This window comes from Pleurodeles waltl, chromosome 5 (genome assembly GCF_031143425.1).
Source record: "Pleurodeles waltl isolate 20211129_DDA chromosome 5, aPleWal1.hap1.20221129, whole genome shotgun sequence".
NCBI classification, from domain to species: domain Eukaryota; kingdom Metazoa; phylum Chordata; class Amphibia; order Caudata; family Salamandridae; genus Pleurodeles; species Pleurodeles waltl.
Window position 1 is genome coordinate 1,098,866,455 of NC_090444.1, and position 23,041 is coordinate 1,098,889,495.

Consider the following 23,041-nt stretch of genomic DNA (forward strand, 5'->3'; position numbering starts at 1 on the left):
AGCAAAATATCATCTGCATAAATGGACAGAAGGATCAGGACAGGTTGGAATCGTAAGCTGCTTTGAAGATGCTTTTTCTGTAGGGGATGATCAAGGGGGTCCATGTCAAAGATGAAGAGAAGGGGTGATTATGCAAAGAATCCTAAAAGCAGGTCAACTTTTGACAAGGGATTTACTAAAGACCCTTAAACAGGTGAAGATGTGGTCTTGTAGAGTTACATGTAGGAAGTGTCTCACTGTCGTGTTCTGAATTCTTTGTAGGAATCTCATAACTAAAAAGTGACAATTCATGATACAGACCATTTGTTTACTCCATTCATGATGTCAGAGGGAGATCATTGCCTGGATCTTCAGAGGGAAACACAATTGGGGATATGTTGTGCCCTGCTAAATGAACGCAACTGGATAGTCTTTCTGCAGTTTAAAGAAAACGTGAAGTGTACTGTTTGGTATGAAGACCAGACTTGTCAACAATTGTAGTATTGCGATGTTATGTTAGGGATGTCTGCTATGAAAGGCCTCTGTAAACCAGGATATTTTTAGCAGTGACTTTTATTTTATGATTCCCATTACATATTCCCATTAAAACAAGTCAGCTGTCTGAACCAATTTGTTTCTAAACAGTTGTTTATGATTTGTAGTGAGGTGCATATATTTAGATTTTTCTTATGATAGTAGTTTTTTCAAAATGTGCAAATGTGAAAATGGCAATCAGTTAAACATTACTTTTGAAAATTAATGATGCATAGAGTTGTAAATAATGAATTAATGATGTTGCACTAATAAGAAGAGTACTGGGTCATTGTAAAATGTAAAATGTAATTAATACTGTGAAGTAGTTGTGCCACGTTTTTCTCTGAGACACCATTAATTTTAATATGGATGTAGTTTCTGGTGTTCTGTTTATCTTGCTCCTACTCGTTTCCCCTCCCAATCAGCATCCCGCTGCACACCATCTCTCCTCTTGTTTCCACAGAGCACCTAATGAATAATGTCAAAGACTAAAAAATGAACTACTGTATTGTGAAATGTGTATTGTGAATGAAGCTTCGATCGTGAATCCAAAGTATCATATACAAGGACTTCCACTGGCAGTTCAGCTGAGGGCATGCTAATTCTATGAGCAATTATTTGAGAGATGTTTCATTTTGTGTTGATCATCTCTGGAGTTGTCGATAAAATAGGTGGAAGATTTCTCTTACCTTAAGAAATGGGTTAGTACTAAAGACTTTTTAAATTATGTTGCTATTTCTGGTTTGCCAATATGACCTAAGCATGATCATACTATGCTGAATTTGCAGATTCTACTAATAGAAAGTGTGATTTGTGTATTGAACTATGGCCTTCTACTTCTTCTTTTTGGATGTACTTTTACAGCTGTCACTATGACTGCTATTGCTGGGAGATTTACCATTTTCCTATGTCAATTTTGACTTAGATTTTATTGTGGGGATGTTGTCAGTACACTTGATGAGTTTAGGGTTTCACTTACATTTGTTTCGATAGGGCTACGTTTTATGATTCTATAGTTCTTCAATTGAGCCCTCTAGGTATTTCATGCAATTCCTTCTGTACTATATTTTTTATAAATTATTAAAGTTTTCTTATATATTCTATAATTCTTTATTGAAATGTATATTTTTATGAGGACAGTAGTCTCTAACCAAAAGATCTATTGAAGATTCCAGAGCTAAAATTATCAGTTAAAATCAGGATGGCCAAAATATTGGGTATAAGAAAAGTATTGAGGTTGGACGTTTACACTATCTTGACAATATCAGCAAAAACAATGATTTCTAAAAATATATTTGATGATATTAGTTTGAGGAGGTAGCAATAGCATAGAAGTGAACACACCCTAGTTTGAGTCAGGTGAGATTTCTGAGATCCGGAGCACCTGACTGTGGACTATGAGTTGAGTGGACTTTTCACTTTGACTCATAATTTTTCAACGCAGCAATTTGTACAGATATTAGTTGTAGGAAGTTGTGCTGAGGAACAGATAAAAAATGTTGATTTACCATTCAGTAAAACTTTTTTATATGTTAACCCCTCCTTCTAACCTGTGGAACTTACACTCATGAGTTAAAACTACCCAGGGCAATATTTCTACATTTGTTTTCCTCTTGGTAGTCCCACCCAGCACTGAATGAGGGTTGTACAACGCTTCTGCAATATCTATATCAAACCATTAACTTACGGGTCTGAGTCAACCACTCTCTTAGATACCGCTTAGCTCTAGCTTTGGTATCATGTCTGAATCCCTAAGGCTAACTATGCTAAGGGGCCTCAGAATGCAAAAAAAAAAACACACAATGTAAAACAGTAATGGAATAAAGCACTAAATACCCGGCCAAGTGAATAAATCAAAATAGCAAAAGTGCAATAACTAAATAGTGCTAAACTTAATTGTTTATTTAGATGAAAATTTAAATGATATACAGAAAGCTGCATTTGTGAAAAAGTCTGACAACATGAAGGCCAAGTAAGTGAGGCCGATCAACTACAGGTTTTCAACTATTTTGGCCACTTGTCTACTGCATGGAATGCTCACTCAGTCTTTGAAGTCACCAATTCCCATAATCTTGTGGAATATGACTTGTTTTATGAATCAATTCTGTTTTATTGAGGTCGCAGAACAAAAAGAGTGTTACACAGCTGATTGCCTACAGCCCAGAGGGCTGGCAGCGTAATAACATAAAGAGAGAGCTGTGCACAGTAAATATCCGTAGCTCTGGAGTGTCTACAACACTGAACAAGCAACCGATATAAAAGTTAACGAACTCCGAGGAAACAAACCCCCTATTCCTTCTGGAGGTGTAAAGAGAAGGTGAAGAATGAGGGTGTATCTAAACCCAGGTCTAGAGATGGTAAAGATGGCAGCTCAGTGTGGATGACTGGGGGTGCGCGTCAACAGAGGGTCAGGAATGAGCAGAAGTTGCAACAATTTCAGGTAGGAGGGACAGGTCAATTAATTGAATACCGCAGATAAGATGTGTATGAAGGGGCCCAGTCTTAGGAATAATCCTCCAATCTCTGGTCCAGGGCAAGCAACATCCTCTCCATACCTAGGATATGCCATAATTTATGTAGCCAGTTTGAGTATTGGGGGATTTTGTCAGTGCCACAGAGGGTGAGAATCACTTGGTGTGCCGCTCCTAATGCCAATGCCATCTGTTTCCCTTGGTGTGAGTATAAGAGAAATGTCAGGGGGTTAGGAAGCCCGGGAATCATGTAGTCAGGAAACATAGCCATAGAAGTCTCAAATGGTGTGGCAATATTGTCTAGTACCTGTGTCCAAAAACTTGAGATTTTGGGTCAATGCCAGAACAGGTGGAGTAACGTGCCTGCCCCACCGCAGCCTCTCCAGCCCTCTTTATGACGCTCGGAGTGCCATATGTTGAGTCTGGCCAAAGTTAAGTTAAGGTAGGATACTATCTTATATACTGAGATGGTGTGTGCTGTGTGTTGCGCTCTTTGGTATATATCTGCTCACTCTGCATCCGAAAGTGGTCTGACAATCTTCCCCTTCCACTGTCTCTGCTCCGGTGTGCGGGTGTTGGTCTTTTCCCTATTAAGAATGGCGTACAATTCAGTGATAAGGTGCCTATCATTGTCCTTTAGGGTTACCCATTTTTCTAAGGGTGTCAGGGTCCTCCCTGCATGGGGCCGATGGAGGGTTGTAGCACCCAGTGACGGACCTGAATGTATTGAACCCGGTCAGCCTCCTCCAGTCTGTAGTCAGCTTTGAGCTGGTCGAAGGAAATGATCCTCTCAGGATCAAACAGGCATCCATTTTGCTTACAGCCCTCTTCACACCAGCGCCGAAACCGGTTGGGCCCCACCCCCAGGGTGAACTCTGGGTTGCATAGAATGGGTGTCATTGGGGAAGGGAAGGTTGTCAGCCCTGCTCTGACAGCCACTGCATCCCACACGAATAGGACAGCACTCATTACTGGGGAAGAGTAAAGTCCCCAAGCACTGTGCCTTTTTAGGAAGCCAGAGTTCCTTCCAAATATGGGAACCGGCCAGTGCTTGGTCCATAAAACACCAATGCTTCTCATTGAGTGGTTGGCTCCATTTCATGAGGACCTGCAGAAGTAAAGCCTGGTAGTATTTCAGGAGGAAAGGCAGAGCGAGGCCACCCTTGCATGTGGCGCGATATAGGAGATGTATGTGCAGACGAGGTCTCTTCCTCTGCCAGATAAACCTGTTCATATCTAACTGCATGGCCTGAAGTTCTTTTCTAGGTGGGGTCAGTGGGAGAGCCTGAATGAGATAGAGAACGTGCGGAAGAGTAATCATCTTGAAGGCCGCAATTCTGTTTAGCCAGAAGAGACACAATCGATCCCACGTGTTGATATCTGCTTTGACTAGTTTGGCCAGGTTGTCATAGTTGAGGGAAATGGTTCTAGAAAGTGTATTTACTAGTTGAATCCCAAGATAGGGAATATGTGATGAGGCCCATTCGAAGGGGCATTGGGCCCTTAAGGAAGATTCAGTCTGGGGAGAGACAGAGAGATTGAAGATGAGCAATTTTTGCATATTAAATTTTAAATCAGAATGGGTTCCAAAAGTTGGAAGGTCTGTGACCAGAGCAGGGAGGGACGTTAGTGGGTCTGAGATAGCTAGTATCACATCGTCTGCATACAGGCTGATTAGGTGTTGTTCACCTCCAAACGTGATGCCAGTGATCTCAGGGTGAGCTTGGATGTATTGGGCCAGAGGCTCCATGTGGAGGGCAAAGAGGAAAGGGGACAGAGGGCAGCCTGGTGAGTGCCCTGGCCAATAGGAAGGGCAAAGAGGATAGCCCATTGACATGCACCGTGGCCCTAGGTGAGCTGTGTATACTTTCAATCCAGCTACGGAACTGGGCACCGAAATTGAAAAGCTCCAGATTCTGGTGCAAGTAGGGACAGTGCACCCTATTAAATGCTTTTTCTGCATCGATTGAAAACAGTAGAGCTTCTTTTCCCATCCTCAATACTTTATTCATCAGGTGGTATATATGCCTAGCATTGTCTCTGCATTGGTGCACCGTTATGAAGCCTGCCTAGTCTGGTGAGATCAGTCCCAGCATATGCGGGTTGAGTCGGTAGGCCAGTATGCTAGTAAATAATTTGGCATCAATGTTGAAGAGGGATATAAGCCTATAAGATCCACAGAGCGTCGGGACCTTTCCATGCTTAGGAATAACTGATATGGAATACTCTAGCATCAAGTCCGTGAGAGAGCCGGTAGAGGCGTAAGAGTTGAAGAGGCGCGTAATAACTGGGGCTAGCTCCCAACAGAATGTTTTGTAGAATTTAGGGGGGAAGTCGTCGGGTCCTGGGTACTTCATGAGTTTTTTAATGGGCAATAGCAGAAATTACTTCTTCAATTCAGATGGGATTATCCAGCGAGTCAGCTATGTACGGTGGATTTGGAGGGCAGGCTGAAATGTAGTCAGATGGGTCGGCAGGTACTCCCGACTGTTCTGCGTAGAGGGATTTGTAGAAGTTTTGAAAATCATCAACTTGTACTTCTGAAGTAGGGTTGGGGTGGATTGTTCGAATTGACCCAGATTGTACCTTGGCCCACAAGCATTCTACCACTCCGGTTCAGACCCAGGTAGTACTTATGCCTCAGGTGGATGAGGGCATGTTCTGCTGTATCTAAGACTGGCTGTTTAAGGAATAAAAGTGTTCACTCAAGCTCTCTCCAGACTCATGGGGCTCCTGTGCGTTTGTGAAACATTTCAAGCTTGAGGACTTTTAGTTTGAGCTCTTTTCTTCTGGAGATGGTTTTCTGAGGTGGATATGGCGATGAATTCCCCCGACAACCAATTTCAGAGCTTTCCAGAGGGAGGTTAATGGAACCTGGTCGGAGTCATTGGTAAATAGGTAGTCACGACTTGTCTGTTGTATGGCTGCAGTTGTCACAGAAGATTGAGGCAGCGAATCTCTAAGACACCAGTGTGGGGTATTTCCTCACATGGGGCCTAAGCGCATGGTGAGAGATATAGGTGCATGGTCTGGGATTGACCTGGGAGCTATGGAAGAGAATCTAACTAGTGTGCGAATGGCAGGGGTTGCTAGGAAATAATCAATCTGAGCATATGCTATATGTGCTGCGGAGTAGTGGGTGCAGTCCCAGGTGCTGGGGTGGTGAGAGCACCAGACATCAGCTAGTCCACAGTCTGCTAGCCAGTGCAGTCCCTGGGATGATAAGGCCCCAGTTTGGTCCGAGAGTTGGGCAGAGCAGTCAAGGTCATTATCCAATACTAAATTAAGGTAGCTCCCAATCAGAATTGCAGCATCTGGAGTTTGTAGGAGAGGTCTAAGGGCTTTCAGGACAAATGTTTCTTTCTGTTCATTAGGAGCATATATGCTTGCTAGAGTAAATTGGAAGGTCCCCAATCGGAGTTGGTATGCAAGGAAATGTCCCCTTATCTCAGCTACCTTAGAAACAATGTCACCACTAAACTGGGAAGATAATAGCATGGCCACCCCCTTCTCTTCGAGGGACTGGCAGACCACAACTGTCTTGGGAACCATCTGGAGTGTATGTGTGGTACATCCTTGGCCAGTAAATGGGTTTCCTGGAGTAGGCATATATCGCTGCCCGAGCGCTCCAGAAAAGAGAGGATTTCCTTCCTCTTGGTGGGATTGTTAAGGCCTCTAACGTTGAGGTTCATAATTTTAATTTCCAGGGTTGTCAGTCATGGGGATGCTAGGGCCGTGCCAGGCACCCGCGGGAGGAAGGGCACATAGTGGAGGGCCCATCAAATGTTCCCACTGCCCACCCAGCCTAGACATGTATTAGTGCCACCGTGCATGATGAAGGAATAACAATTCCAGTAACAATAAATAAGGTATAACAACATACTTAACGCAACAGGTCAAAAGAGTCCATCAACGATGGCGGTCACCATAATTGGCTGGGCCGAAGAAGTCAGGAACAGAGGTTCAGCAAAGGCAGGTTCTGAAGTTTGTCCAAACTGCATGAAGTATCTCATCCTCAATCCCTAAGGAGTGCTCAGCCGTGGAGAGAGATAAAGTAGGGAGGATCGCTTCTGTGTCATGATCCGCGCGTTTTCTCGGTGTCTCCTTCCAGCGTCTGGAGCACTGATCATTGTTCCTCCACTCTAGTTATGGGGTCTGGCTTGCTGCCAAAGGAGGGGCCCTCAGCCCGGCACCACTGGGATGATTTGCTTTTCTTGTTGTCTGGTGGCCTATCACATCTGTCTCCTGATGCAGAGTCCACTATGCCAAGGATATTGCAGGCCTCAGTAAGTGATCTCATTGGAGCAATTTCCCATTGTGATGAAAGATGATGAAGGCATGGCGCCAGGAATCTGGGATTCCAACCTGATGAAGGTGGGTTAGTAACGGAGTGGAATTCTCACTGCTTTTGAAGGGTTATTGCTGCTAAATCCTACTATAACACAGGAGTATGGCTCCAATTGGATCAGGTGGGCCTCCCGGAGGATGTTTTCTTTCATTTGAAAACCATGGACAAAAGTCAGGAGGCCAACAGGGGGGTCTTGTCTGGCCTCAGAGGGCCCATGCAGTGAATGGGGTCCAGTTGTTTGTCTATGTCCTCCCCTATTCCTAGGATATGGTGAAACAGGGCTTCTACATATTCCCTGAGGACTAATCCCTCTGCGCATTTTGGAACTCCCCTGATTTGCACATTGTTCTATCGCGAGCGGTTCTTTAGGTCTTCGGCGTGGGCTTGGAGCTCAATGTGCTGCTCTTTCAGGAGCAGGACTTCTTGTTGCAGTTATTAAACCTCTTAGTCCCATCCAGATTTGTGGTCCTCTATAGCAGATACCCTATCACCAACCTCCTCTAAGTTCCGTCTGACCACTTCGGGTCTGTGGAGAGGTCCTTCATTACCGCTTGTAAGTCTTAAAGGAGGGATGTAATGAGGCCCTCCAGAAAGGACCTTGTCATTGGTCTCTCCTGGTCCCCACATCAAGAGGATGGTCCATGCTCTGTGTAGGGGGGGGTGTTATAATCTGCAGACCCATTTGGCTTCAGGAGCACGTCTCTGAGAGAGTGGTCCTTTTTGGCCCGGGCGGCAGCCATAATAGAGTCCGCTTAAAGTAGCACACCAGAATGGAGCAGGGCGTGTGGTGGGGAAATGGTCCATTTCCATGTCGTGAGGGCAGGCTGCCCAGACCAAGATGTGCGGGGGAATCACCAGTGTTGTGCCGCAAGGTAAGATGTCAGGTCTTGCTCAGAGACCTCCAGAGCAGGAAAATCAAGCTATTGCAGGCTGAGGAAAAAGCCAGGTTTTGAATCTGGAGCATGTCCAACGCCAACCTTGCTTTGGATGCACCTCCCTTCTAATATGGTGACTTGGGGGGGTGATGTGTCAGCTTCCCTGGTGATGGGGCAGTGGAGCTGGCATTCAGCCAACTGCAAGGACCAGCTGGGGGTGGGAAGACCACCGGCAAGCTTGCATGCAAGAAGGGCGGCAGTAAGTTCAGGGGACCAGCAGGGCTGTTGCTGTGATGTGCCGCTAGGCCTGGCCGGGGCCTCAGCAGGACTCTGCCGGCCTCGCTCGCACCGCCCAGGACTCCTAGGCCCAGTGCGGTCGTCCCAAGGATAGCAAAATGGGGGGAGGACCTCGTCGCTCTTTGTCCGTCCCCCCCTCGCTGTGGGCTAGAGGGATCCCAGTTGGCGCTGCACACTTAATGGTCATCCGGTGGTTAGCATCAGGGCCGGCCTCCATCGAGCACCAATGGTCCCAAGGGGGATGGTGTCATTCAGTGGAAGACGGCTGCAGGCTCCATGCTAGAGGGGCCCTCGCCCCAAGCCAAGCCAGCGCAGGCAGCCCTGGGTGACGGCTGCACCCCCCACGACTGAGTTGCAGTCGTTCAGGCCGCTGGTCACCACCATGTCGTGGCACCTGCCATTTTGTCCACAGGCAGGGCCTCACAGTGTCTCTGGTCACACCATACAGCACCCAACCAGTGCCACTGGGGAAAACCAGCGAGGGCCGTCAGCGCTGCGGCAGAAGGAGGGGGCTACGGGCACTCGGGAGGTCCGTGCGGTGTGGGCAGGAAGGGCGTTATAGATGGCTATTGAATCGGCGAGGACATAGAGACCAAAGGAAGCATCTCACCCAACTGACATCTTGGCCATGACCCTACGGACTGTTTTAACAGTGTAAGGACGCTGATTTCCTTGAGAAAGGAAGACGTGCATCCTGGTTTATAGTATACTAACATTACAATGAACAACAAGTTTTGGCTTCTGTAGTAGAGAGGATATAGGGGCTCAAATGAAGAGTAACGTGAATCAGTTACTTGTAAATACACAATTTGGTACCAGGAGGGTTGTCTGCTCTCCACCATTTCTGACAACTACTCTGATATTCATGATTTTGTCCTGTAGCAGGATCAGATCATGTAGAATGTGACCAGAGCATTTAAAAATCAGGTTTCTGACACACTGGTGAAATTGCTCTTGCTGGATCAGGTTGTGGATCTTGATGTTCCTTTTAGTGGCTAATTGAGTTTTTTTTTAAGAACGACAGTGCTGGTTAACAGTGGCTAGCGTAATTTGCCTGTGTTGTTAGCTGCAAGCTTATTATGATTGGAGATTGGCTCCTCCTTGGTAGGGTGATTTTGTTCTCACTCATTGAGGTCAAGGGCAAAATAGCTGTATCAAAGGTTGGTGTTAAATCTGCAAGCATGTGTAGGTTGCCCTGTAACATGATTTTGTCATTTTCACAGACTAACTGGTGTCAGTGGTCCTGGTAGTTTTTCGAGTAATTTTGCATTCTGGTCTCATTCTCCTTCTCTGGCTGGAGTCATCAGCTGGGATTTTCAATGATGTTAAGGATCATTGTCTTCTCCTGCCTGTTTATATGATGGGTATGCTTCGGCCAACAGGTCTGTCTTATGCTGTTCTAGAGGTGAAAGAATCAAAAGTCGCAAAATATGTGTGGCACACCTGACTCATCACAGCGCAAACATCATGAGAGCTTATTCTGAAATCTGTTTTGTACTTGTGCTTTTCCAGTGTGACTATTCTCAACCCTCCAGGGATTTTGGCTCCAGATATGTTCGTGAAGATGTCTATGAAAGTCTCTTTGGGCAGTAGAGAGAGCGCAGGATTGTCAAGGACTGTTGACAATGGTGAGTTTCTAGTATGTATTTTAGTGGCATTGGGTGGATTGCCAGTACAAACTACATCATCACAAACACAATACACATTTTGTGCTGTAACCTAGAAAGAACAAGAGCAGTAGACTAGCAGGAATGTTCCTTAAACCAAACATACCATGACCCAGTAGGCCTGCAGCCACTTGTCACATTAAGCCTTAAGCAGGCTCCAAATAAAGAAGCTACTTATTATTTTCTTGGCACATAAGTTCAAAAGGAGGACCAGTGCCGCCGCCTTAGGAGAATATTTATTTCTTTGCGGCAGGGGGTGTGTCACCCAGGGGGGTCACCCATGCCTTTCCTCTGCTGAAGCAAATCCTGGATATCAATAAATATAAGCCCTGTTCTGGGTCACAGCTTCCATATTTTCTTGCATGTTCTCTAAGGGTAATGGACGGGCTGTAATGTGAGTCATTCCCTTCCTCAGACAAAACGTAAATGCATTTCCTTTTCAAAATCGCGAGGAGGAGGAGTAGGCAGCTACCACATTATCCCTAGGTAGCCATATGGGAAGCAAAATTCCTAAGTTCTGGGAAAAAGCAATACAACATGCACAGCACAAGCATTTTGGGATGCATTTTATAAAAAATCAGATTAGATTTATGGGTTTTACTGTCAGTCGCTTCTGTGTACTGAGTTTGTCACAGGTTGACTGTCACCAGCATATTTTGAAAAATACTATTTTATCAAGTCTATCTTTGAACATAGCCAGTGTACCTACACAATTTTTCTATACTGATGGTAAATTAGTTGTGATTGTTTGAACACAATCAGAACTGTTATGATGTAGTCTTGTCTATTGTAATTAAACAGATGTAAACAGCATTACACATGAATGCTCACAAGAAGGTCACCATCCTCTGGCATTAAATGCTTTTTATTATTGTTTTATTTCAACACTGATGAAAGTTAACTCCTCAATGAGAGGATTCGGTCATGATTCTTCTTAGGTTAGAATTGCTATAAGGATTGGTTTACTGTGGTTGCAGTTTAACAACACAATTCCACATTTTATCATGAACGTTGCCCCAGTGACAGCATTCATTTTGGGTTTTTCCTCAGGATGTATTTTAGGCAACTGTGGAAAAGACACTGCATCTGTTTGTTACAGATTAATGTAACGAACATTGCTATTGGACTGGAGACAGCTCCAGTGTCCCCTTCAGGATGCCATGGCTTGAGCCCCAGACTGGTGTGCCCGTAAACCTTTTCAAGACATTGGTCCTAAACCAACCGAATCTAAATTAATATTGCCCAGTTCTAGGGGTCTCGGTCACGCCTTCTTCCTGAAACAACAAAAGTAACAGGCAGAGTTTTTCTCTTGGCTCCAAGAAGACCAACAGGACTCTGCCAGTGACACCTACGTGAAAGCTAGCGGTTTCTGCACTCCAGTTCCCATTAGACAAAGAGGGCTAATAACAGACCCTTGTGAAGGAAATCATCAAGGGCCTGGCCCCTAGCACTGCTGCTGTGCATCAGATTCCTCACCTGAACGTGTATAGCTGCGGGGCATTTATTTGTGTGCCGCAGATAATGCGGAGGGAGGAGAAGAGAAGATGTAACACACCCTGATAAGTTTATTATTTTTTTTTCTGTTTTATGTAGCGCAAACAAAACCCACTGTGGCATCAAGACTCTTTAGATAAGAGTGTAGATTATGTCACAGATTAGCATTACAGTATAAAACAGATTAGCATTCAAATTTAGTGTACACGCAGTGAAAGGAGTCTGAGTTAAAAAAGGGGGAAGTCTGCAACTTAAACAACAAATGTCTTACTATGATGATGAAGGTGATCAATAGGAACAGTGACTAGAGTTTAAAATCACCAGCTGACACCATAGCAATCAAAAATGGTCTGTCCAGTTCCGAATTTATTTTGGTTGTCCCAACACTTGGGTAATATTAAGACTTTAATGTGTTCTTCTCCTGTGCATTGGTGCTGGAAGATGAGGGCTTTACGATCTTTCTAGAGGTGTTCTAGAATTGATTTGTCCTTTGTAATCGGTTTATGGTGTTCCAGTATTTTGGATCATTCCCTGAGAATTTTTTTTCCCAAGTTCTTGTTTTTTTTTTAAAGATGGCAGTTTTGGGGTTAAGAGAGGCTTCTCTTTGAAATGTTCGGGAGCTTCCAGAGATTACTATCCTGGATAGGTAATCTGTGGCGAATTCATGCAAGGCCTCATGACACAGGCAAATTTGAACAGACTTCTAGCCTTTGAGTTATTTGGATTGGGGTGTTGTGACTCTGGCACGGGAGACAAGTCTATCTGAATCATTGAGGGTAGCTTTTAACTAAGGTAGGAGGATTCTGGCAATGCCTGACAGTAGGGAGTTGCTATAGTCTAGCCCTGGAAGGATTCCACATTCTTCCTTTTAACATTGCCAGTATACCCACACTAATTTACTATACATCTGGTAAATGAGAAGTTGTTAAAACACAATAACAGTTGTTATAATGTCATTTTGTAACACTAAGGGCCAGATGTAGCAAACGTTTAGCGAGTCGCAAACGGCAAAATTTGCCGTTTGCGACTCGCTAAACGCGTTTGCCAATGCAGAAATGCATATTGCGAGTCGTCACCGACTCGCAATATGCATTTCCGACTCGCAAATAGGAAGGGGTGTTCCCTTCCTATTTGCGAGTCGCAGTGGGATGCAATACCATTTGCGACCGCGTACGCGGTTGCAAATGGCATCGCAGTTACCATCCACTTCAAGTGGATGGTAACCCACTCGCAAATTGGAAGGGGTCCCCATGGGACCCCTTCCAGTTTGTGATTGGACCCAAAAATATTTTTTCAGGGCAGGGAGTGGTCCAAGAGACCACTCCCTGCCCTGAAAAAATACCGAAACTAAAGGTTTCGTTTTTTTTTTAAGTGCAGCTCGTTTTCCTGCAAGGAAAACGGGCTACACTTAAAAAAAAAAAAAATGCTTTATTGAAAAGCAGGTCACGAACATGGAGGTCTGCTGACGTCAGCAGGCCTCCATGTTAGCGAGTGCCTATACTCGCTATGGGGCCGCAATTTGCGACCCACCTCATGAATATTCATGAGGTGGGTCATTGCGACCCCATAGCGAGTTGCAGTCGGTGTCTGAGACACCGTACTGCATAGCAATTTGCGACTTGCAAATTGCGAGTCGCAGGGACTCGCAATTTGCAAGTCGCAAATTGCCGATTTGCTACATCTGGCCCTGAATGTTTGTCAGATGTAACTAAACAGAAGTGAACGGAATTAAAATGCGTATTCATGAGAATTCCATGATCTGGCGCAATTTTTAATTTTTTTTTTTTTATTTCAACATTGATGAGTGTGAGTTCCTTAATGAGAGGATTCAGTTATCATACTTTTCATGTTAGATTTTTTTTAAACATTGATCTACAATGGTGGCAGCTTACCGACACAATTTAATATTTTATCACAAACATTGCTCAAGTGATAGCATCAATGCTAGATCTCTCCAGTATGAATTGTAAGCGACAATGGAAAAGACACTGCATTTTTTGTTACAAATTAAGATATCCTTAATGTACATAGATGAAGAGTTAGGAATAGTAAATCTATACTTCCCTATATATACTTACTTTCACAGTATTTTGGTAGTTGATATTCTGGCAATGATATTTTTGTAGCACAATATTTTTATACTCAATAGTCTGACATCCATCCATATCAACCTTACTGGAATATAGAACATACCTAACGTGTACTGCAATGACCAAGATGTCCACTAACTTTTCACCTGGCTAAGGGAAGAGATGTTGCACTTGTTCTGCAGCTAAATCAGGATAGCATTGCTCCAGTCTTACTGCCCCTCTACAAATCCATGTGTATTCACATTCACCAGGCTTGCATGGTAACTGTATATATTGCCTGTGTATTGCCTGCCTCAATTATTTACTCTTATACCCTTACACCTACACCCAACCCCATAATCTACTTCTAACAATGTATCACTATCACTTCTGTACCTCAAGCCCCTTCCTTTAGCCGGCTCCCAGTAGGCACAGCCCTATGGCAAAATGCCCACTGCTTGGCAGCTCATGACTGCACTGACTGACCTGAACATTGCAGGCTCATGTCAAGATGAGATCTGTACTGATGTGTGGCACATCTCACACCAAGTATATCATGTATACAAAAATCAACAAGATCATCTCTTCTGCCCCTTCCTGATATGAAAGGGCTAGAAAATTATCATATTTTTAATGCTGTACCGTACTTAAATAGCTGACGCCTCTGAGGTGTGCACCTATTTCACTGTATGTGTTTTTCCAACAGGGCAACCTGAAATCAAATAGAACATTCTTAAAAGTTCACACAGATTTGTCCTTTGTTGTTTACACTGATACGCCAAGCAACATCAACCACCAAGTGATGTGACTCTACCCCCCCAACAGAACACATAAAACAGCATTCCTTACATACATTTGAAATTGTTCTGATAGTGTGTAACTCACTGACATGTCAGCAGCACATCAATAGCCTTTCATAAATGTCCATATCGAGTAATGGAGAACAAGTATACCTGTGCATATCAAACCTGTGTATCTTTGCATTTAAGCCATATAATCAGCTAATGATGTCTCTCAAAATAACAACTTCCACACGCCGAACAATGGACAACAGTGCACACCAGCAGAAGGAAATGCATGGAAAAGTCCATATGTTCACACAGAGATACACACACTTAGGGGGTCATTTTGACCTTGGCTGACGGCGGAGGCCGTCCGCCAAGGTACCGCCGCTGAATGACCGCACCGCGGTCAAAAGACCGCGGCGGCCATTCAGACATTTCCTCTGGGCCGGCGGGCGCTCTCCAAAAGAGCGCCCGCCGGCCCAGAGGAAATGCCCCTGCAACGAGGACGCCGGCTCAGAATTGAGCCGGCGTAGTTGCAGGGGTGCGACGGGTGCAGTTGCACCCGTCGCGTATTTCAGTGTCTGCTTAGCAGACACTGAAATACTTTGCGGGGCCCTCTTACGGGGGCCCCTGCAGTGCCCATGCCATGGGCATGGGCATGGGCACTGCAGGGGCCCCCAGGGGCCCCGCGGCACCCCCTACCGCCATCCTGTTCCTGGCGGGAGACCCGCCAGGAACAGGATGGCGGTAGGGGGTGTCAGAATCCCCATGGCTGCGGAGCGCGCTCCGCAGCCATGGAGGATTCACAAGGGCAGTGGTAAACCGGCGGGAGACCGCCGGTTTACCCTTTCTGGCCGCGGCTGAACCGCCGCGGTCAGAATGCCCTCGGGAGCACCGCCAGCCTGTTGGCGGTGCTCCCGTGGTCGGTGACCCTGGCGGTCACCGGCCGCCAGGGTCAGAATGACCCCCTTAATGTGCAACAAAGATTCCAGACAGGATCACACACACCCTGCTCAACCATTAGCCAATATATGATACTTTACTAAATAATACACTGGAGTGACAGATCTTCTCTACCCAAACACAGTAACAACAAGCCCCCAAAGTGGATACCAGAGTTCCAATGGTGCCTATTATAAATCGGGTTTTCTGGTTGGTTAGGGTATGCACCTAAGCCAGGCAGAAGCCACCCACTCTAGTCACGTCCAAGAAAACCCCTGCTCACCCCCTTGGTAGCTTGGTACGAGCAGTCAGGCCTATCCCAGAGGCAATGTGTAAAGCGTTTGCACAACACACACAACACACGTGACGCACTATCCCCGCCACAAAGGAAACACAACACCAAGTTATATGAAAATATACTGTATTGTACACAACGCAATTATTAGACCCAACATCACATATCAGTAATATCCTGCTAACTTAGAAGTTGTCAGAACGTTACACATTAGTTACTCTGCAAAACTAGCAGTAGTCACACATAACACACAGGTTACTTAGTATTCTGCAACATAAGCAGTAGTCTTGAAACACGTTATCACACCAAAGCACTTGTCATAAGAATATCATAAACGCCCATATTTGGAACATTATAAAACGTATGCCAAGTCAGAAAAACATATTAGCATGCTATGCCCATAGAAGGAACATTTGCATACACATATGAAACATCATCAAACAGGTAGGCAACATATACATCAATAAAGTCTTTAAAAAGAACTTGTGTTGTGTATATGGTCTTTTAGGAGTACCTGTGTGAGATGTAGGCACCTCCAGTGCCAGTAGAACAAAAATGGGGACCCGGCGCGTCTCAGTGCCAAATGGGGGCCTCTCAGGAGTTCTGAGGTTGAGGGGGGTGGCACACACCCCCTCTGTACTAAAGACAGGCCCCTCCTGGCCCTCCTGGGCGATTGCTGGGGACCCCCCGGGCCTCAACAGGCCCTCACGAGGGGGGGCCGAAATCAGCAAAAAGGATTTATGGGGGAGGAGGGTCCTGTGCACCCCCTCCATTTTAATATTGGGATCTCCTTCACCGGCCCTCCAACGAGGGGGGGGGCAACACAATGCCATTGACCCTCACGAGGGGCCGCAAAGTAAGACCGGCGGCGAGGGGGGCCTCTGGCGGGACTTCCGCCCCACCCGCGGTCCTGAGGAATGGCTTTGGGCTCCAGTGGGGCAGGGGGAGGCTTCCTTCTCCCTCTTGCCCTTCCAAACACAGAAAAGGGGCCCGGTGGGGTGGGGGAGCCTACGATGAGGCCTCCTTCTCCGCCCGATATCTTCTGCCACATGCGGCGGCCCGCCAGGCCATCAGAGAGGGCAGGCACCAGAGTAGGTGCCTGCCTGTGCCCTGGGGGCGCTCCTCGGAGCACGCGTCACCCCGGGGGCACGATAGGAGCGTGCTCGTTCCAATCTTTTTCTTTCATCAGTTTCCTTGTGCCCTGGGGGCATAAAAGAGCAGCGCGACTCCAGCGCTGCACCGATCACAGCCCAGGTCACGGTGGTGATTTCTCCCTGACACCAGTGCTCCACAAAGCGATTTATACTTGTGATGAGCCCGGGTCGCGGCAGTGTTTCTGGGCTGCAAGGAGCGCTCTCAAAGTGCTAAAAGAATAAAAGGAGCAGCGCTTTCCCAAGTGCTAATTTTGTTGAGTATTGAAGCACTCCTCGTGCTTCACAAGGTTGCAGGGGTCAGGGGCCACAGCACCCTGCCCCTGGGGACCAGAGTTTAAGAAAAAGGCCCACATGTGAAGGAGCCCTGCAACAGGCCAGCACAAAGAGGATGCAAGTAAGTGGCAGTTACTTATAGTGACCAAGCAGGTCACAAGTCAGCACAGCAGCAGCAGTCCATGGCGGTTCCTGGTAAGTCCTTCCAGCCTTCTGTGTCCAGTTGCAAAATGTCTCCAAGAGTCTCCAAATTGTGGGGAAAACTCCCCTGTACTTATACTCAGTTTTTACAGTGTTTTACAATGGAAGGGGAGAGGTGGTTCCAACCAGTTACAACTGGTTCTGGGAGTGCCCCCTCTCTCCTCCAGCAAAGGCTCCAAACATCAGTTGGGGGTAAACGACCCTATTGTGTGAGGCCAGGGCACAGCCTTTACAAATGTAGGTGTGCCCCGCCTCTCCCTTCTCTCAGCCCAGGAAGACTATTCAGTATGCAGATGCACCTCTTGACACCTCCACCCTCCCTGTGTACAGGCTGTCTGAAAAATATGCACAAAGCCCAACTGCCACTCTGCCCAGACGTGGATTGGAGTCAAGCTGCAGAGCACCAGAGTCATAAGCACAGAGAAATGCGCACTTTCTAGAAGTGGCATTTCTGTAATAGTAATAATAAATACACCTACACCAGTAAGCAGCATTTCTTATCACCATTTCAACCATACCAAACATGCCTACGCTACCCCTCATAAATCAGACAATACCCCCTACATATAAAGGAGGGCATTTCTAATGCAATTCTATGAGAAGGCAGCACTCACAGCAGTGAGACATAAAGTAAGGCTGTTTGTCACTACCAAGACAGGCCACGCAACCTGGCACATGTCCTGCCTTCTACATATATGGCACCCTGCCCATAGGGCTAGTAAGGGCCTACCTTAGGGGTGACTTACATGTAGTAAAAGTGGAGTTCTGGGCCTGGCAAGTAAATTTAGTTGCCAGGTCCCTATGGCATAAAACTGTGCACACAGGCCCTGCGCTAGCAAGCCTGATACAAGTTTGGAAGGCTACTTCAGTGGGGGACGCAAGCAGCACTGTAAGCCCACTAGTAGCATTTAATTTACAGGCCCTGGGTATAGAGATACCACTGTACAAGGGACTTACAGGTAAATTAAAAATGCCAATTAGGTATAAGCCAATCATACCAACTTTAGATGGGAGAGCACTTGCACCTTAGCACTGATCAGCAGTGATAAAATGCTCAGAGTCCTAAAGCCAACAGTGAGAGCTCAGAAAAAATAGGAGGAATCAGGCACAAAGTTAGGGGATGAACCTGCCACAAGGGCCAGGTCCAACAGTGCCAAGCCTCTGTAGTGCCACAGGCCAATTACAAATAGTAGAAATACATGTTACCTCACAAAATGTAACATAACCTCTATTTTATGGAATTACATTACATTTAATGAATATGTATTAGTTTAGGATATCCTACAAATATGTGTTCCTCAACAATAGATGTAAGAGGTAATGGTGAAGACCGATCTACTGAATCAGGAGGAGGAAGAAAAAAATGTTTTATTGGGATATGATTTAATTGACCTAAATGTGCAGTGTTTTCTCGAATATGCAATATTTTATGGAATACACTGAAGATTTTCAATATGAGTTTCAAAACCAACCTGTAAAACCCTTCATTGGACAAACATTAAGTTACTCTCAATGGATATCTATCAATATTCAAGGTAGGGAAAGGAGGTGCATTGGGACTTCTAATTGAGCTTCTTGGTTTCTATGATATTCATGGCATGACTTAGATACCCATTCTGGAGCATTGCCTTTCTCTGCAGTCCATATCTAGTTCATTGTCTGATAATTCATGTGGGTGGCTGCTACGCAGAACTTCCAAAGCGTTTTTGTTCCCTACCAAACCCAATGATGAAGTAGTACAGTTTCTATACTACTCTCTGACAAGACCTCTTTGGTAATATCCAGACACTTTCTCGTGTCTCTGGGTGGCTACCCTTTTGCTGTGAGGGTCTAACTTATAAATAAACTTTCTTTTTTTTTTTTAAAGAAAATTGTATTTACTTACTTTGTTGCCTCTAGATTCACGTGGAAACATGGCTATTTCTGAAAGCTTGCTTTGTCTAATTTGAAACATACAGAATGTGGGGAGAACCGAAGAATCGTCCAGTAACTTGGTTAATGGACATTTGTTAGACTTTGCTGTGTTACAGTTTTTCCTGAAATTATCAGTGATTTTCGCAAGCGTCTCCAACTGCCTGCTGGTATCAATGTTACCACTGGTGACTTTCTAAACATGGCTGCTTATCACTGGAGAATACAAATATGGCCATTTTTAATGTGCTTACGTGGCATATTCTAAATCAGGTTCTTGGTCAAATTCTTTTCACCTCTTTAGTTTAGGTTTTGGCATTGTAGCAATTAGGAGATTATGTACCATTCCAAAACTCTAAATACATAGGTTTTGCTTAAGTAAGCAATGTGTTATGAATTTTCATTTAGGTAATTAGTGGTCACTATACCCCGATGTATTGTACAAAGGTTACAAAAATGAATTAATGAATACATGGTTACAGAATTGAATTATAGAACTAGGACACCATAATGCATGATGGTTGGGATAAGGAGAAGTGAAGATTTGCATCTGTCAGTGGTGGGTCCTTTTTTATTGGGATCAGTGTGCCCTGAATTGTAGACACATTTGTCAACCTATATAGCAGTCCAGGCATATTAATCTTGAATTTATACCTCCATCTATCTTCATTAGATCATGATATTTTTTTACACTGTTTGTGTGATCAAAATAAATATATATCACTCCAAAAATCCATTATGCAATTCTTTACAAGGTGTTCCTTATGTGTTTTGAAAGATATTGTAGCTAGCTACATGGCTCCAGGTATAACAATTTACAGGAAGACTATGGGCCTGATTTAGAACTGGGATGGGTTACTGTATAACAAGGGTGATGGATATCTTATCCCCTGAAATCTAAATCCTATAGAATACAATGGGATTTATATTTCGGCAGGTAGGATATCCGTTGCTGTTGTGCCAGAGTAACCCATCCGCTGAGTTCTAAATCAGACTCTATAATTTTCCAAGTTATATTATTTATTTTGATGTATCTGGTTAATGAGTATGTTTAAAGTCCTAAAATTGGCACTATATTTTTGTTTAAATTGTTAAGGAAATGCATTCAGATGAAAAATGTGCACGAAGTTTGGAAGTCACTTGACACATCCAGGTTAGTTTCTTAATTTCAGATTTTGTTAAGATTGGTGAACTGGGGACTGTCCAAGTTGGTTTTGGGATCTGCTATGCACAAAATAACTCCCTGCACAGCAGAGTGTGGGTGCACCAATAACAATATTTTTTTTTACAGATAAAGCAGAAATCCGGACTACAAAAACACACACTGGGTTGTGGTATTCTCATTTGAATGCCTTAATTAAACCAAGCCAGAAACAGTGAAATTGGAGAAGGAGCAGGGAGGCAGGAACTGGTGCAATGTGTAGAAGAAGAATAACAGAATGACAGTGGTAAACGTTTTAAGAGAGAGAGAAAACAAATGCAGTAAACTGTCAAAATGGAAAGGGAGTGGGATGGGAGATTACACAGCTCAAGCAAATACAAACTGCTAACTAATTAGGTTTCTGGTGAGGGTGTATAATCCTACTCAAGCAGCAACCACAATCCTTGTCAAGGTGAAGTCACACGCAACACGAAATTAATAACCCTCTGGTAGCCTGGCACAGAAGCAGTCAGGCTTATCTTAGGGGCAATGTTTAAAGTATTTATGTAGCACTTCAAGCAGTAATAAAATTAAACACAAAACAATAACAATCCCATACAAATTTTGGAAAATAGAGTAACAATTAATAAATAATGCGAGACAAAATAGCAAAAATCTAGTCAGTAGAACCGTAGATTTGCAATTTTAAAGTTTTAAATGTAAATAAAAAGCACAAAGCGTCAACTGCGAATATCTGGTTGCGCGGGACTTGGACAAAATCACAAGTTCAGGCCAACCGTGATGGAGCGAGGGCCTGTTACAGGGACCCAGTTAGGCATGCAGAACAAGAGTACCGTAAAATCCTGGGTGTGAAGTGCTACAAGGTCCCACATGGAGGATGCACCATGCAGCTGTGATTCCTAGGAGATGTGACATCGTCGAGGATGCCGTTAACAAGGTTCTTCACAGGTGAAGGCCTGCATCGAGGAGGCATTGCGCAGCAGCAGTTCCTGGAAGGTTGCGGCTGCTGATGCAAAGTTCTGCACTGGAGATAGTGTTCCCGAAGCACCATACAGTGGCTCCGATGTAGAGTTTCTAGTTGGTGATGCATGGCGCTGTGGCTCCGATGTATTGGTTCTGCTGCCACCACAGTTGAGCTGGCAGAGCACCTTTCAAACCCCCTTCCAAGGTCCAAGGACTGAGGTGGAACCACTTGTGAGCACAGGACTCATGGCTGGCAGAGCCCTAGTGCTGGGTTTAAGGTGGTTGGAGTCTTCCGTCCCTAAGGCACCGGTCAGGAAGACAGCCAACTAGCCCTTGGAGTCACTTTGGTTGTCTTGGGTCCAATAAGCAGATGCAGTCTTTCACTCAGGCAGTAGGTTAGCAGGGCAGCTGAGTGGCAGTCCTTCTTGCAGAGAAGCACAGCAGTCCTTCTTCTGAGTTTCCCCACAGGTCCAGATGCGTATTGAAGGGCTGGGTCTAAGGGTCCAATATTTATACCTGGTCCCACTTCCAGGTAGAAGGTGGTTCTGGAGGCTACTACCTCCCCACCCCGAGGTGTCAGGCATCCCTTCCTCCCTGCCTGGCTCCAGCTTGTCTGGGGTAACAAAAGACCAGTGTCAACCCCTTTGTGAGAGTGCTGAGTTGGAACCTTTGCGATGTGAAAGTGTGGTAGGTTGCAGCTCCTCCCCCTCATCTAATCACAGTGGCCCATCCTGCCAGCACTTATCTTTCCTTTTCTCGCTGTCTGGGAGCAATACACAAAGACCAACTGCCAGCTATACCTAGTCATGTGACCCAGGAATGGGCTTCAGGCACCAAATGGTTAGAACAAGAAAATGGCAACTTTCTAAAAGTGGCAATTTCAGAAAAGTGACAAAACATTTGACTTTGTCATTAAAGATGGCTTTTAATTACAATTCTTTGGAACCAAACTCAAACTGTTTACCCGCCGGCCCCAAATTGAAAGTTACCACATATTAAATGTAATAAAGAAACCCAATGTTGTCCTATGAGAGAGGTAGGCCTTGCAGTATTGAAAAAAGAATTTACAAGTTTTACACTACCAGACATACAAAACTTAAAAGTATATTTCCAACTTCTTAAATTTACTGCACCCTGGCCCATAGACTATTTTAGGGCCTACCTTAGGGGTGACTTATGTATTGAAAGGAAGGTTTAAGTCTGGCAAAAGGTTTATTTTTGTCCAGGTTTAAATTACAGTTTAAAACTGCACACACAGGCTGCAAAGGCAGGCCTGAGACATGTTTAAAAGGGCTACTTAAATGGGTGGCACAATAGGTGATACAGGCCCAGTAGTAGCAGTTAATTTACAGGCCATAAGTACATGCAGTACCACATTGCTAGGGACATACAAGTAAACTAAAAAGGTCAATCAGGTGTAAGCTAATTTTACCATATTTAAAGAGAAGAGCATGAGCAGTTTAGCACTGGTTAACAGTGGTAAAGTGTGAAAACTCCTAAAGCCAGCAAAGATGAAGTCAGAAAAAAAACAAAAGTCTGGAAGGCAAAATGTAAGCAATTCCAATAGATCTGGCTTGTAAATTAAGTGCAATTTATTCACTAGCAAGTTTGGCATCTTAAT